This window comes from Sus scrofa, chromosome 7, assembly GCF_000003025.6.
Source record: "Sus scrofa isolate TJ Tabasco breed Duroc chromosome 7, Sscrofa11.1, whole genome shotgun sequence".
NCBI classification, from domain to species: Eukaryota; Metazoa; Chordata; class Mammalia; order Artiodactyla; family Suidae; genus Sus; species Sus scrofa.
In genome coordinates, this window is record NC_010449.5 from 53,796,050 (window position 1) to 53,808,360 (window position 12,311).

The 12,311-nt window shown below is 50.1% G+C and overlaps 1 long non-coding RNA gene across 1 annotated transcript in view; it reads right to left on the reverse strand.

The window, feature by feature from the left end:
- Positions 441–12,311, reverse strand: part of LOC106508724 — a 49,685-nt gene continuing 37,814 nt past the window's right edge. Inside the window, exon 3 of the long non-coding RNA XR_002345795.1 lies at positions 441–7,373. This is a non-coding gene — a long non-coding RNA (uncharacterized LOC106508724). The remainder of the gene's footprint in view (positions 7,374–12,311) is intronic.

The following is a 12,311-nucleotide window of genomic DNA, read 5'->3' on the forward strand; positions in this document are numbered from 1 at the left end:
AAAAGAAATTTCCTTGCTTCTCCAGATGTCAAATGATGCTAAAATTAACACAGCTCCCAGGCAAAGACTTTACGCAGGGCCATCCCAGGAAAAGAGTGTGTAAGGATGAAGCCCAGAGTGTGGCTCTGGATCCTTTGTTCAGTTCTCAAAAAGGCCAGAGGTGGCACCTCAGAGTATTCAGTTCAAGAGTGGGACTTCCAAAAAGCTTAAAGTTGTCATTCAGCTGAAGCCCAAGGTAGAGGAGGGCGTATATCAAACAGGTGACTGGGTTTGCCAGTTTTGTTGTTGTTGTTGTTTTGTCTTTTTGGCTTTTCTAGGCCCGCACCTGAGGCATATGGAGATTCCCAGGCTAGGGGTCTAATTGGAGCTGTAGCCGCCAACCTATACCATAGCCACAGCAACGCCGGATCCGAGCTGCGTCTACGACCTACACCACAGCTCACGGCAACGCCAGATCCTTAGCCCACTGAGCGAGGCCAGGGATCGAACCCACAACCTCATGGTTCCTAGTCAGATTCGTTTCCACGGCGCCACAACGGAAAATCCTTACCGGTTGTTGAAAGGACTGAAACTCAGTAAGAGTCAGAGAAGAAACACAGAGTTTTTCAAAGAGTTATTATATGGCAAAAGCTTGGACTGAAAGGATCAGAGATAGTGCAAAATGAAGAGACCTCTGGAACTGCCCCCCATATTCTTCTGACAAGAAGCAGCCTCGGAAACCACAGGTGCACACATGGGGGTATGTCATGGAAACAAAAGGATGACAGAGGAGAATGAAGTTCAAGGTGGAACCAAGGGCATGGAGTCACTTTCAGACCAGAATCAGACTGAGTTCTAACTAAGGAGCTTCCCAGCGGATTTCAGGATGGTGTGGCTGAGTGACACCCGTGTGCCCTCCGCCCTGTCCCCTTTGAAGATCTGCAGTGGTCATGCTGTGTCTGTTCCACTGTTGCGTGTGGGCAGTTGGCAGGGGGCGGGGGTACAACTCGCCCCTCAAATTCACAGGTCATCACATTGAGAGTGCATATCCTCAAGCACCCTCCCCCACATCAGGCTCAGACACAAGACTCTGGACCCTGAGCTACAGCGGGTGGGATTTTCGAGTGCGCATGTACTGCATGGGAGAGGATGGGAGTAATTTGGGGGGTCTTGTGGACTGCGGTGGTTTAAAGATCTTTAAGGACACACCCCCTTCAGGAGAGGAGGGCTCCTTGAGTCCTTGGGTATGAGCTAGACTCCATGGCTTGCTTCTCACACGTGCAGCATGGTGGAGGTGACGGTGTGTGACTTCAAGACCAGATGGAGAAATGGGGCCTGAGGTCAGAGGGTGGCAGAAGCCAGCTCTCCCATCTCCTAGAACCACATGACGCTCTGAATGCGCCTCACTGCGCCCACCTCTGTCAGCTCGGTCCGCTTCACCCCGTGTGCCCCAGCCTGGCTTAGACTCGCGATGGGCTCCTGCAGTCTGGCTCTCCTCCCTTGTGAGATCCCACACGCATAGCACAGATCACACCTGGATATAATTTTCCATATGCTTGTCTGTCTCATTCCACAATGACGAGACTGCTGAGGCTGAGGTGTCAGCTGTCAGAGCCCCCAAGGCGGACCTGCCTCAGAAGTGGCCCTGTGAGTGAGTGTGGATGGAGGGTGCACCCAGCAAGAGAGCCTCAGCCAGGCTTCCTGTGAGCCCCTTGGTGGCTGGGAGGATGGTGTGGGTGAGGGGCAACCCAGGGGCAGCTTGGGGGTGTGTCTGCTCAAGCCACATGCATGGGTGGCCAGCTGGAATCTCTTCCCGTTGTGTAAGGATGACTCAGCTGACCTCGGGGTCTTAGCAGCTGGGTGCTGGGTGGATGCTGCAAAGGAAACATTAACCTGGCCGGGCCTGTGGCCTCCAGGAAGTCAAAGAGCAGTGGTGTGACCAGAACTGCCTTTCCAGCTCGGGCCAGTGCTCCCTTTGCCTGAGTTCTCTGCTCAGGTGCTCCCCACCTTGTGAATTACTCTTGGTGTCACCTGATGTCCGGCTCCCAGTGGGAACGGAGAGTTCAGGATGGGTTTCCTTGAAATTCCACTTGAAATGGGCAAGTGTGATTTTATATAGTGTCTTAGTTCGAGCTGGTGACACGCACCACAGACTGGGTGGCTTATCACAAGTGACGTTACCTCTCATAGTCCTGGAGTCTGGAGGCCTGGGTGCCACTGTGGTTGAGGGAGGCTCTGCCAGGTCCCAGTCTTCTCACCGTGTCCTCACGTGGCAGGTGCAGCGAGGGATCCCTTTGTAAGGACACTAATCCCCTTCATGGGGGCTCCACCTTCATGACCTGATAACCTCCCAAAGCCCTCACCTCCTGATACCACCATTTTTGGGGGTTGGATTCAACATAAAAATCTGGGGGACACAGGTATTCAGACCCCCACACAGACAGAGGTAAAGCACGAGTCAGCCTTTATACAGTTCCAGGCTCTGAACCAGGATCCATCCAAGGACATGGAAATGCAAACAAAAGTGTTTCTGCAGAGCTGGGCTGATGGTCACAAGGTTCATGGCTGTTCTCCTAAGAAGGCTTTGCACAAGGGCCTGCTGACGCCCATGTTAAAGCAAACCTTGGGATGGTTTTGGGCTGGATCCCCAGTGCCTGGGACATTAGGGGAGAGGACCTGGGGTGCATCTGCCCTCCTTGGGAGGATCAGGCCTGGCAGGACTGGGATGAGTTTAATTGGGAAAAACAAGAAAGATTCCAGAGGGAGAGAAGACTAAGAATGAAGCCAGGGGTGTATGGAGAGGGGACAGGTGGGGCTGAGAGGAGTCAAGGGGCTGTCGCAGAGGTGGGAGTGGGGTGGGGGTGGGAAGGTGGGGGGGGTGGAGGTGGGGCTGGGGGATGGAGTGGAGGGTGGGATGTGGGGCATAAGGGTAGGCCTCATGTCCCCCTGAGGCCCAGCGGTGGTTGGACCTGTGATTTCCTAGGCTAGGGCCATTTCAGAAGCATTTGGGCAACTGGCACAGGATGGCTAACTTTTTATTTTGTAAAGAACATCTGAAAAAAAAAAAAAGTCAATTTCCTGGAATGTTATTCAGCATTTAAAAAGGAGGGAACTTCTGATATGTCACAACACAGAAGAAACTTGAAGCCAATGTGGGCAGTGAAACCAGCCAATCACTTCTAAGAGGTCCCCAGAGCCACGAGATCCATAGACACAGCAGAATGGGGGGGCTGGGGGAGGGCTGGGGGGAGTGAGTGAGTGATGGGGCTCTGTTCTGGTTTGGGAAGATGAGAAAGTTCTGGAGATGCTGGTGGGGATGCTGGCACAGCAGTGTGAAAGTGTCCAATGCCACATAACTGGACACTTAAAAGTGGTTACGATGGTGAATTTTTTATTTTGTCACAATTATTTTTTAAAAAATCAATTTCCTCTGGCTGTCATTATAACTTCATTAAAAAGGTCATTTAGCATTAAAAATCATAAAGGAACAATCATCCTTGTTGAGAACTGTCCTAGCCCCCACTGGTCCTGGGCCAGGCATCGGGGAGCAGCCATCAGTGTCTGAGGACATGAGGCACTGAGCCTGGAAAGTGGGGGCTCAGAGCCGGGCCCTGGGGGGACCACTTAGCACGACCAGAGAAGGGCAGGTGCAGAGCCCTTTGTGCAAGGGGCTGTGACCTGGGTAAGGGCACTGTGGCCACACTGGGGCTGGGGACTAGATGCCTGCCACCCTCCTCCACCTCCTCCAGGACTCTAAGTCAGAGGCAAGGGGCCCGTGCACCCCATCTTTCCAGGTCTGAGCCAGAGCAGCGGAGGAGGAGGGGCGTGGACCTGGAGGGCGCAGCGGACTACCTGGTCCTGTCCAGTTAGGCGAGCACCCGTGCGGGTTCAGGGGCAGGAGCCAACTGTGGAGATGCTGTCACAGAGACGTCAGCAGAGCCAAGAGTGCAAACAGGGTGTGGCGAGGCCCTCAGGGGTCAGCAGCAGAAAGGAAGTCAACGCCACCCCAAGATGGATCACCCCAAGCTACTTTTCCTCCCGTCCTGACCTCTCTGTGGCAGCCCTGCTATGGCTCCCATGTCAGTCACATGCCTGGCTGTAGAAACCCTTGCCCTTTCTCCTCTGAGGTTGGAGTCACACAGAAGGAGAACACAGGAGAGGCCCACGCAGCAACGAGGATGGGTACAGCTGCCCAGGAGATGCTGCCTGACCAGAGAATGGCTCTAGCTCCCTCCATCCTCATCTCGCATTGGGGCTTCCCTTGGCAAGGGAGGCCAGGCACCTGCAACATGCAGCTAAGCAGGTGCAGCACAGCGCTGAGGGCCGTGGACAGGTAGGGGCAGGGGAGCGTATGCAGCAGGAATGACGACCTCGATGAGCACTGTGTGTGGAGTAACCAGGTACAGCCAGCTTGGAGGGAGTGAGCAGCCAGTGAGCCTGGAGACAAGCATTTCTGAAGCATTTGCCTGGGAGGGAGGATAATGAGAGGGCACGACAGGAGGAAGAACTGCAGTCAGGGGAAAGGGTTTTTTTTTTTCGTTTTTTTTTGTTTGTTTGTTTGTTTTGTTTTGTTTTTTTCTTTTGTCTTTTTGTGGCTGCACCTGCGGCATATAGAGGTTCCCAGGCTAGGGGTTGAATCAGAGCTACAGCTGCCAGTCTATACCACAGCCACAGCAATGCCGGATCGGAGCCACGTCTGCGACCTACACCACAGCTCACAGCAATGGCGGATCCTTAACCCACTGAGCGAGGCCAGGGATCGATCCTGCAACCTCATGGTTCCCAGTCGGATTCGTTTCCGCTGCGCCACGATGGGAACTCCGAAAAAGGGTTTTAATGAGAGACTAGAGCCTGTTAAAAGTCAGTGGGCAGGATGCAGCTGAGAAGGAAAAGGTGTATGTTTGAGGAAGAAAGGGGAGAATTAGTAATTTTACTAAAATTTTGCTCTGCCCATGTTGGGAGGGAGGCAGGGTGTCACCGGCGAGAACTAAGCCCTCATCTGTCATAGCAGAGGTAGCGGCTCCAGTCAGACCTGCTTACTGAGCCACAGTCCCAGAAGCCTGTGGTTTAGAAACACTGACCACCTCAGTCAGGGTCCAACTTGGTCGTGGGAGAACCGCCACGTGGCAGGCGCTGTCCCAGGCACAGGACACAGCGGCTGAAGGACTGGATGTGGAGAGGGAGGGGGCTGACCCCTCGAGGCAGCATGGCAGGTGACAGGATGTATGGGGCAGGGAGTGGCCTTTCTTGTTCCCTGCGCTTAGTACTATTTGCATGTTTAATTGTGTCCACGTACTGTTTTCATGAAAACAAACATTAGCAACTGTCATCCTGACTCCCTTTCTCCCTCCTCTTCTCTCCTACAGGGACTAGAAAAGGAAAATGCAGGCTTTTCCCCCATGGGACAGTCTGATGGGCCGGCCCCTGCCCTTGGGAAGGGCTGCCCCCCACGGTCCCCAGACTGCAGCCATTGCCGGCCCTTGCCCTCTGTCCAAGGAGGAGCAAGGCCACCTGCTGGAGTGTCGGGCAGGACCCCCGAGCTCTAGGCTGTGAAGAAAACCCTGAGCTTGGCGTTGGCCATGATATTTTCAGTTACCTGCAGGTGAAGAGGCCGGGCCGGCTGGGACAGGTGGTGTCAGCACAAGCACTACTCTGTCACCGTGTGGGCAGTGGACCCAGTGGGCCGTGCTCTGTGGGCCTCTGGGGTGGGGAACTGTCGGTGCTGCAGCACAAGGCACGTTGTCTGTTGCTCAGTTGCCGGGACATGGAGAGGGTTAGGCACGGGTCTGCGGCCCAGTGCAAGGCCCCACTCCTCATGGAGGACCTGGCATATCTCCTCAGGCATTTGGAAGAGTCTGGCAGACTGAGGGGTTACCCCACATCGGGAGGGAGGCCCTTGAGACCAAGGCCTTGAGCTAGAGGTTTCTCCTTCCCCAAGTTTAAAGCAGCCCCAGCTTTGTACCCCTGCTTCCTGCAGGACTAGTGCACACAGCACTCCCTGCACTGAATCTCCTTTGCTGTAAGACAAGCTCATGAGAAAGAGTTTTTGTTTTTGCAAAGCAGAATGGACACATAAGGCGAGGACATGGTGTTTCTCTACCTCAAGAGACACATCAAAGTGCTGAGAGGCCCAGACCTCCCTCTAATCCACCTGGGCTGGCCATGGTGGCCACTGCGCCTGGCCTAGGGGCTGGCTCCAGCCAGACTCTGTGGCCCTATGTCACCCACTGGAGGGCTGGAGGATGGGCCAGGCTCTACCAGGCTTACCCAACCCCACACAGACGATGGGCTAGATCATAAGGATGGGAACTTTCCAACTCAATGAGCAATCAAGGAAGATCTAAAAGTGCTGGTGAGGGGGGTTCCTGCTATGGTGCAGTGGGTTAAGAATCCGACTGCAGCACCTCAGTCACTGTGGAGGCACAGCTTCGATCACTGGCTGGTGCAGTGGGCTAAGGATCTGATGTTGTCACAGCTGTAGCGTAGGTCACACCTGTAGCTCAGATTCGACCCTTGGCCAGGAACGTCCATATGCCGCGGGTGTGGCCATTAAAAAAAAAAAATAAAGCATTGGCAAATTCACGTATTGTTCATTAATTAAGGTTAGGATAAACAGAGGGCAATTAAAAATAAATAATGGGAGTTCCCGTCGTGGCGCAGTGGTTAACGAATCCGACTAGGAACCATGAGGTTGCGGGTTCGGTCCCTGCCCTTGCTCAGTGGGTTAACGATCCGGCGTTGCCGTGAGCTGTGGTGTAGGTTGCAGACGCGGCTCGGATCCCGCGTTGCTGTGGCTCTGGCGTAGGCCGGTGGCTACAGCTCCGATTCAACCCCTAGCCTGGGAACCTCCACATGCCGCCGGAGCGGCCAAAGAAATAGCAACAATAACAACAACAACAACAACAACAACAAAGACAAAAGACAAAAAAAAATAAAATAAATAATGCATCAAAATAAACTTACATGGTTGTCAAATGCAAAAAGGCAAATTATGTCCGACTAATAACAGTAGCAGAAGGCATTAGCCAGGTCAGAGCCCAGACATTCTGAAGCTGCTGAAAGGAGGGTCTAAAATGAGAGCGGTGGATTGAAAGGATGTAACTTTTAAAAGTTAAAATGAAGGAAAATAAAAATAAAGGTCCACACAGAACCACCCCAGCTTTCATAGACTCAACTGCAGATTCCCTCAAGGGCCCCTGAGAGCCAGACCTGCCTTAGAGGCGTAAGCACCTGAGCGTGCTCAAACCTGGCCTTCAGGCTGCTCCGGAAACGCACCTCCAAGGCAGGAGCTGGAAGGTGTTTGTTTTGCTGCTGTGGAAATGCTGATCCATCTGCACTTGTCCCCTGGTGTCGCAGCACAGTTGCCACGGTGATGGGCCTTCCTCGCCACAACCCTGGGGAGACAGGGTGGATGGGTAAGCCCCCACCCCGGGACAGCTTGCAGTGCATTTCCAGAGGCTCCTCAGAAGGTTGATGGGACATAGAGGCCTCATTGCTGGGTGGCCACGCTGTTCTCCCTGACTGGTCATCTTGTCACGTGTGCACCCTTGTCCGTGCCAGCCTCAGTTATACCCCTCCATCCCTTGAATGTCATGCATACACTGAACTCTCCCAGCGTCCTGCCCTCTCTCTAGACTACCCCTTTATCTTGCAGGTCACTTCCGTGTCCCCTCCCAGGCCAGTGCTGGTCTCAGGGCACCCTTTCCTTAGCAGGACTGTTTGCACCACTGCCTGGGCTGGCAGAAGACCTCCCCAACACCCTCACCCCTCCATCCATGAGCTCCTGGGATGCTGAGAGGCCCCAACAGTTATGTGAGGCCAAGTTGGGGGCCTAACCCCACACAAAGAAGTGATGTGGCTGCAGGGTCTGTGGACAGCATGCAGTTGTGGGAGTGGTGGGCCCTGGATGGCCTGGAAGGCCAGTGACAGTCCCTCCGTGTAGCTTCTTCTTCAGGGGCACCCAGGGTGAACTGGTGCCATTTGGGGGAACTCATTGTCTCTTCTGAGAATCTATCTTCCCCGCTTCCTCACCCCCAGGCTGTGGAGTATGTATTTTGTGGGAGGGGGTGGTGGCTGAGATACCTGCTGCTCCCCAAATGTCTGCCTGCCCCCACGTCCCCATTTGCAGCTCCCCTGCCTCCCCATGAGTGCCTGCTCTTCCCGCCACTGGCTGTGAGCGAAAATGCCATGTGGAGGCTGAAGCATTTACGATCCACCCTCAACTCTCTGGAGCTGTGTCCCTAAGGACCCGGTGAGCCCAGGGCCAGGCCAGGCCAGGTTACAGGAGGCAGGCAGTGAGCCTTTGATGCCTGGAGCTTCTTCGATTTGAGGGTTAATGCTAATTAGCCTCCCTTGCTGACAACACCTGGAAAAGGGTTTTAAATTAAAAAGGCAAGAAACGGAGAGCTTTGCTGATTCTATTCCATGGGCTGGGTAAGGTCACGAGATAAAACATACTAAATGAAGAAGTCAGAAAGAAAGACAAACATCTTATGACATCACAGGTGAAATCTAGAGAAATGATACAAATGAACTTATTTACAAAACAGAAAGAGACACACAGATGTAGAAAACACACTTATGGTTACCAAAGGGGACAGGTGGGGGGAGGGGTGGACTACAGGTTGGGATTGGCAGGTGCACACTGTGGTATATGGACTGGATGGTCAACAGGGAGTGGCTGCAGACCACAGGGGACTCTCCAATATCCTGTGATGCCCTATATGGAAAAAGAATCTGAAAAAGAATGAATATGTGTGTATGTATGACCGAATCACTTTGCTGTACAGCAGAAATTATCGCAACCCTGTGAATCAACTATATTTCAATAAAACCTGAAAAAAAAAAAAAAGAAGAGAACAGTGGAAACCACAGGTGCCAGCAGTGGTCATGATGGCTGGTGGTCCCACTGTCCCTGGTGCAGCTTAACACAGCACCTGGAGGGCGGCAGTCCTGCATGACCTAGTGGATAGGCCTTGGATGCCCCCTTAGGATCCAGAGGGCAGGAATCTGTGCCCTAAGCCCCCCAGGTGGTGGCTGGCACCCTGTCCCTGGGTTGGCGGCCTCCTGAAGCTGCCCTGTGGAGGCAGGTCTGGTTAGGCTCATGGTTCTGTCTTTTGAGGTTTGCTCTGGCCAGTTTGATCCATGTGCTGGGTTTTTGGACAGGGAAGGGCTTGTGAAATATCTTTGCTGATCTGATTGTGTAAGCCCTGAGGTCAGTGCTGGGTCAGGAGCTTATAACTGGGGAGGGAGCTGTCCCTGCCAGGGCTCAGGAGCAAAAGTGTTTTCTGAGCTTCCCGGACAGCACTGATGTCCCCACACCCTGAAAGCTGGGCCAACAAGTTTAACCAAGATTTGGACAAACACCCATTTGAACCAACGGAAAAAGATGGGGTTCCTGTGCACCAAAGCCATGGAAGGGACATGGAATGTCCCAGTCTTGTCTCCTTTGAGCATCTGCTGTGCTGCCGACACTGTTCCGGACACTGGGGACAGAGCAGAGACATAGACCCGAAAATACACCTTGCAAAGAAGAACAAAGCAGGAGGCACGGCCCTCCCAGACTTCAGACAATACTTCAAAGCTACTGTAATCAAAATGGCATGGTACTGGCACAAAAGCAGACATATGAATCAATGAACAGAACAGAACAAATCCACACACTTATGGTCAATTAATCTACAGCACAGGAGGCAAGAAGATACAATGGAGAAAAGACAGTGTTTTCAGCAAGTGGTGCTGGGAAAATGGGACAGCTGCATGTAAATCAGTGACACTAGAACCCACCCTCACACTACGCCCAGAAATAAACCCCAAAGAACTTAAAGACTTAAATGTAAAACATGCCACCATAAAACTCCTAGATGAGAACATAGGCAAAACAATGTTTTCTTAGGTCAGTCTCCCAAGGCAACAGAAATAAAATACAAAATAAACATATGGGACCTAATCAAACTTACAAGCTTTTTAAAACAAAACAAAACCAAGGGAAGTTCCTATGGTGGCTCAGTGGGTTAAGAACCTGACTAGTTTCAAAACCATATGATCCTCTCAATAGACACAGAAAAAGCCTTTGACAAAATCCAACACCCATTTCGATAAAAACCCTTCAGAAAGTGGGCATAGAGGGACCCCACATCAATATAATAAAGGCCATATATGACAAACCGACAGAGAACATCATTCTCAAATGGGGAAAAGCTGAAAGAATTCCTGCTGAGATCAAGAACAAGACAAGGATGCCACTACTCTTGCCACTACTATTCAACATAGTTTTGGAAGTCCTGGCCATGGCAATCAGAGAAGTAAAAGAGATAAAAGGAATCCAAATTGGAAAGGAAGAAGTAAAACGATCACTATTTGCAGATGACATGACACTATACCTAGAGAATCCTAAAGATGCTACCAGAAAACTGTTAGAGCTCATCCATGAATTTGGCAAAGTCGCAGGATACAAAATTAATACACAGAAATCGACGGCATTTCTATACACTAACAATGAAAGAGCAGAAAGAGAAATTAGGGAAGCAATCCCATTTACCACTGCATTCAAAAGAATAAAATACCTAGGAGTAAACCTACCTAAAGAGACAAAAGACCTGTACTCTGAAAACTATAAGACACTGATGAAAGAAATCAAAGATGACACAAATAGATGGAAAGACATACCATGCTCTTGGATTGGAAGAGTCAATATTATCAAAATGACTTATACTACCTAAGGTAATCTACAGATTCAATGCAATCCCTATCAAATTACCAAGGACATTCTTCACAGAACTCGAACAAAATATTTTAGAGTTTGTTTGGAAGCACAAAAGACCCAGAATAGCCAAAGCCATCCTGAAAAAGAAACATGGAGCTGGAGAAATCAGGCTCCCGGACTTCAGACTATATTACAAAGCAACAGTCATAAAAACCATATGGTACTGGCACAAAGACAGAAATATAGATCAGTGGAACAGGATAGAAAGCCCAGAATTACAGCCACACACCAATGGCCAACTAATCTATGACAAAGGAGGCAAGAATACAATGGAGAAAAGACAGCTTATTCAATAAATGGTGCTGGTAAACTGGACAGCCACATGAAAAAGAATGAAATTAGAACACTCCGTAACACCATACACAAAAATAAACTCCAAATGGATTAAAGACCTAGATATAAGACCAGAAACTATAAAACTCCTAGAGGAAAACATAGGCCAAACACTCTCCAACATAAACGACAGCAACATCTTCTCAGATCTACCTCTTAATGACAGTAAAAACAAAAATTAACAAATGGGACCTAATTAAACTTAAAAGTTTATGCACAGCAAAGGAAACCCTAAACAACACAAAAAGACAACCCACAGAATGGGAGAAAATCTTTGCAAGTGAATCCACTGACAAGGGATTCATCTCCAAAATTTATAAACACTTCCTACTGCTCAATACCAAAAAAACAAACAACCCCATCAAAAAATGGGTAGAAGATCTAAACAGACAGTGCTCCAAAGAAGACATACAGATGGCCAAAAAACACATGAAAAGATGTTCAACATCACTCATTATTAGAGAAATGAAAATCAAAACCACTATGAGGTACTACCTTACACCAGCCAGAATGGCCATCATCAAAAAGTCTACAAACAAGAAGTGCTAGAGAGGGTGTGGAGAAAAGGAACCCTAGTACACTGTTGGTGGGATTGTAAATTGGTGCAACCACTGTGGGAAACAGTATAGAGATGCCTCAGAAAACTAAACATAGAACTACCATTTGATCCAGCAATCCCACTCCTGGGCATCTATCCAGAGAAAACCATGACTTGCAAAGACACGTGTACTCCAGTGTTCATTGCAGCACTATTTGCAATAGCCAAGACATGGAAACAACATAAATGTCCATTGACAGAGGAGTGGATCAAGAAGAGGTGGTACATATACACAATGGAATATTACTCAGCCATTCAAAGGAACGAAATACCAGCATTTTTAGCAACATGGATGGAGCTAGAAACTATCATGCTAAGTGAAGTCAGCCATACGATGAGACACCAACATCAAATGCTTTCACTGATATGTAGAATCTGAAAAAAGAACACAATGAACTTCTTTGCAGAACAGATACTGACTCACAGACTTTGAAAAACTTTTGGTCTCCAAAGGAGACAGTTCGGGGGGTGGGGGATGCGTTGGGGTTGTGGGATGGACATCCTACAAAATTGGATTGTGATGATCATTGTACAACTATAAATGTAATAAATTCATTGAGTAATTAAAAAAAATTAAAAAAAGAACCTGACTAGTTTCTATGAATGTACAGGTTGGATCCCTTGCCTTGCTCAGTG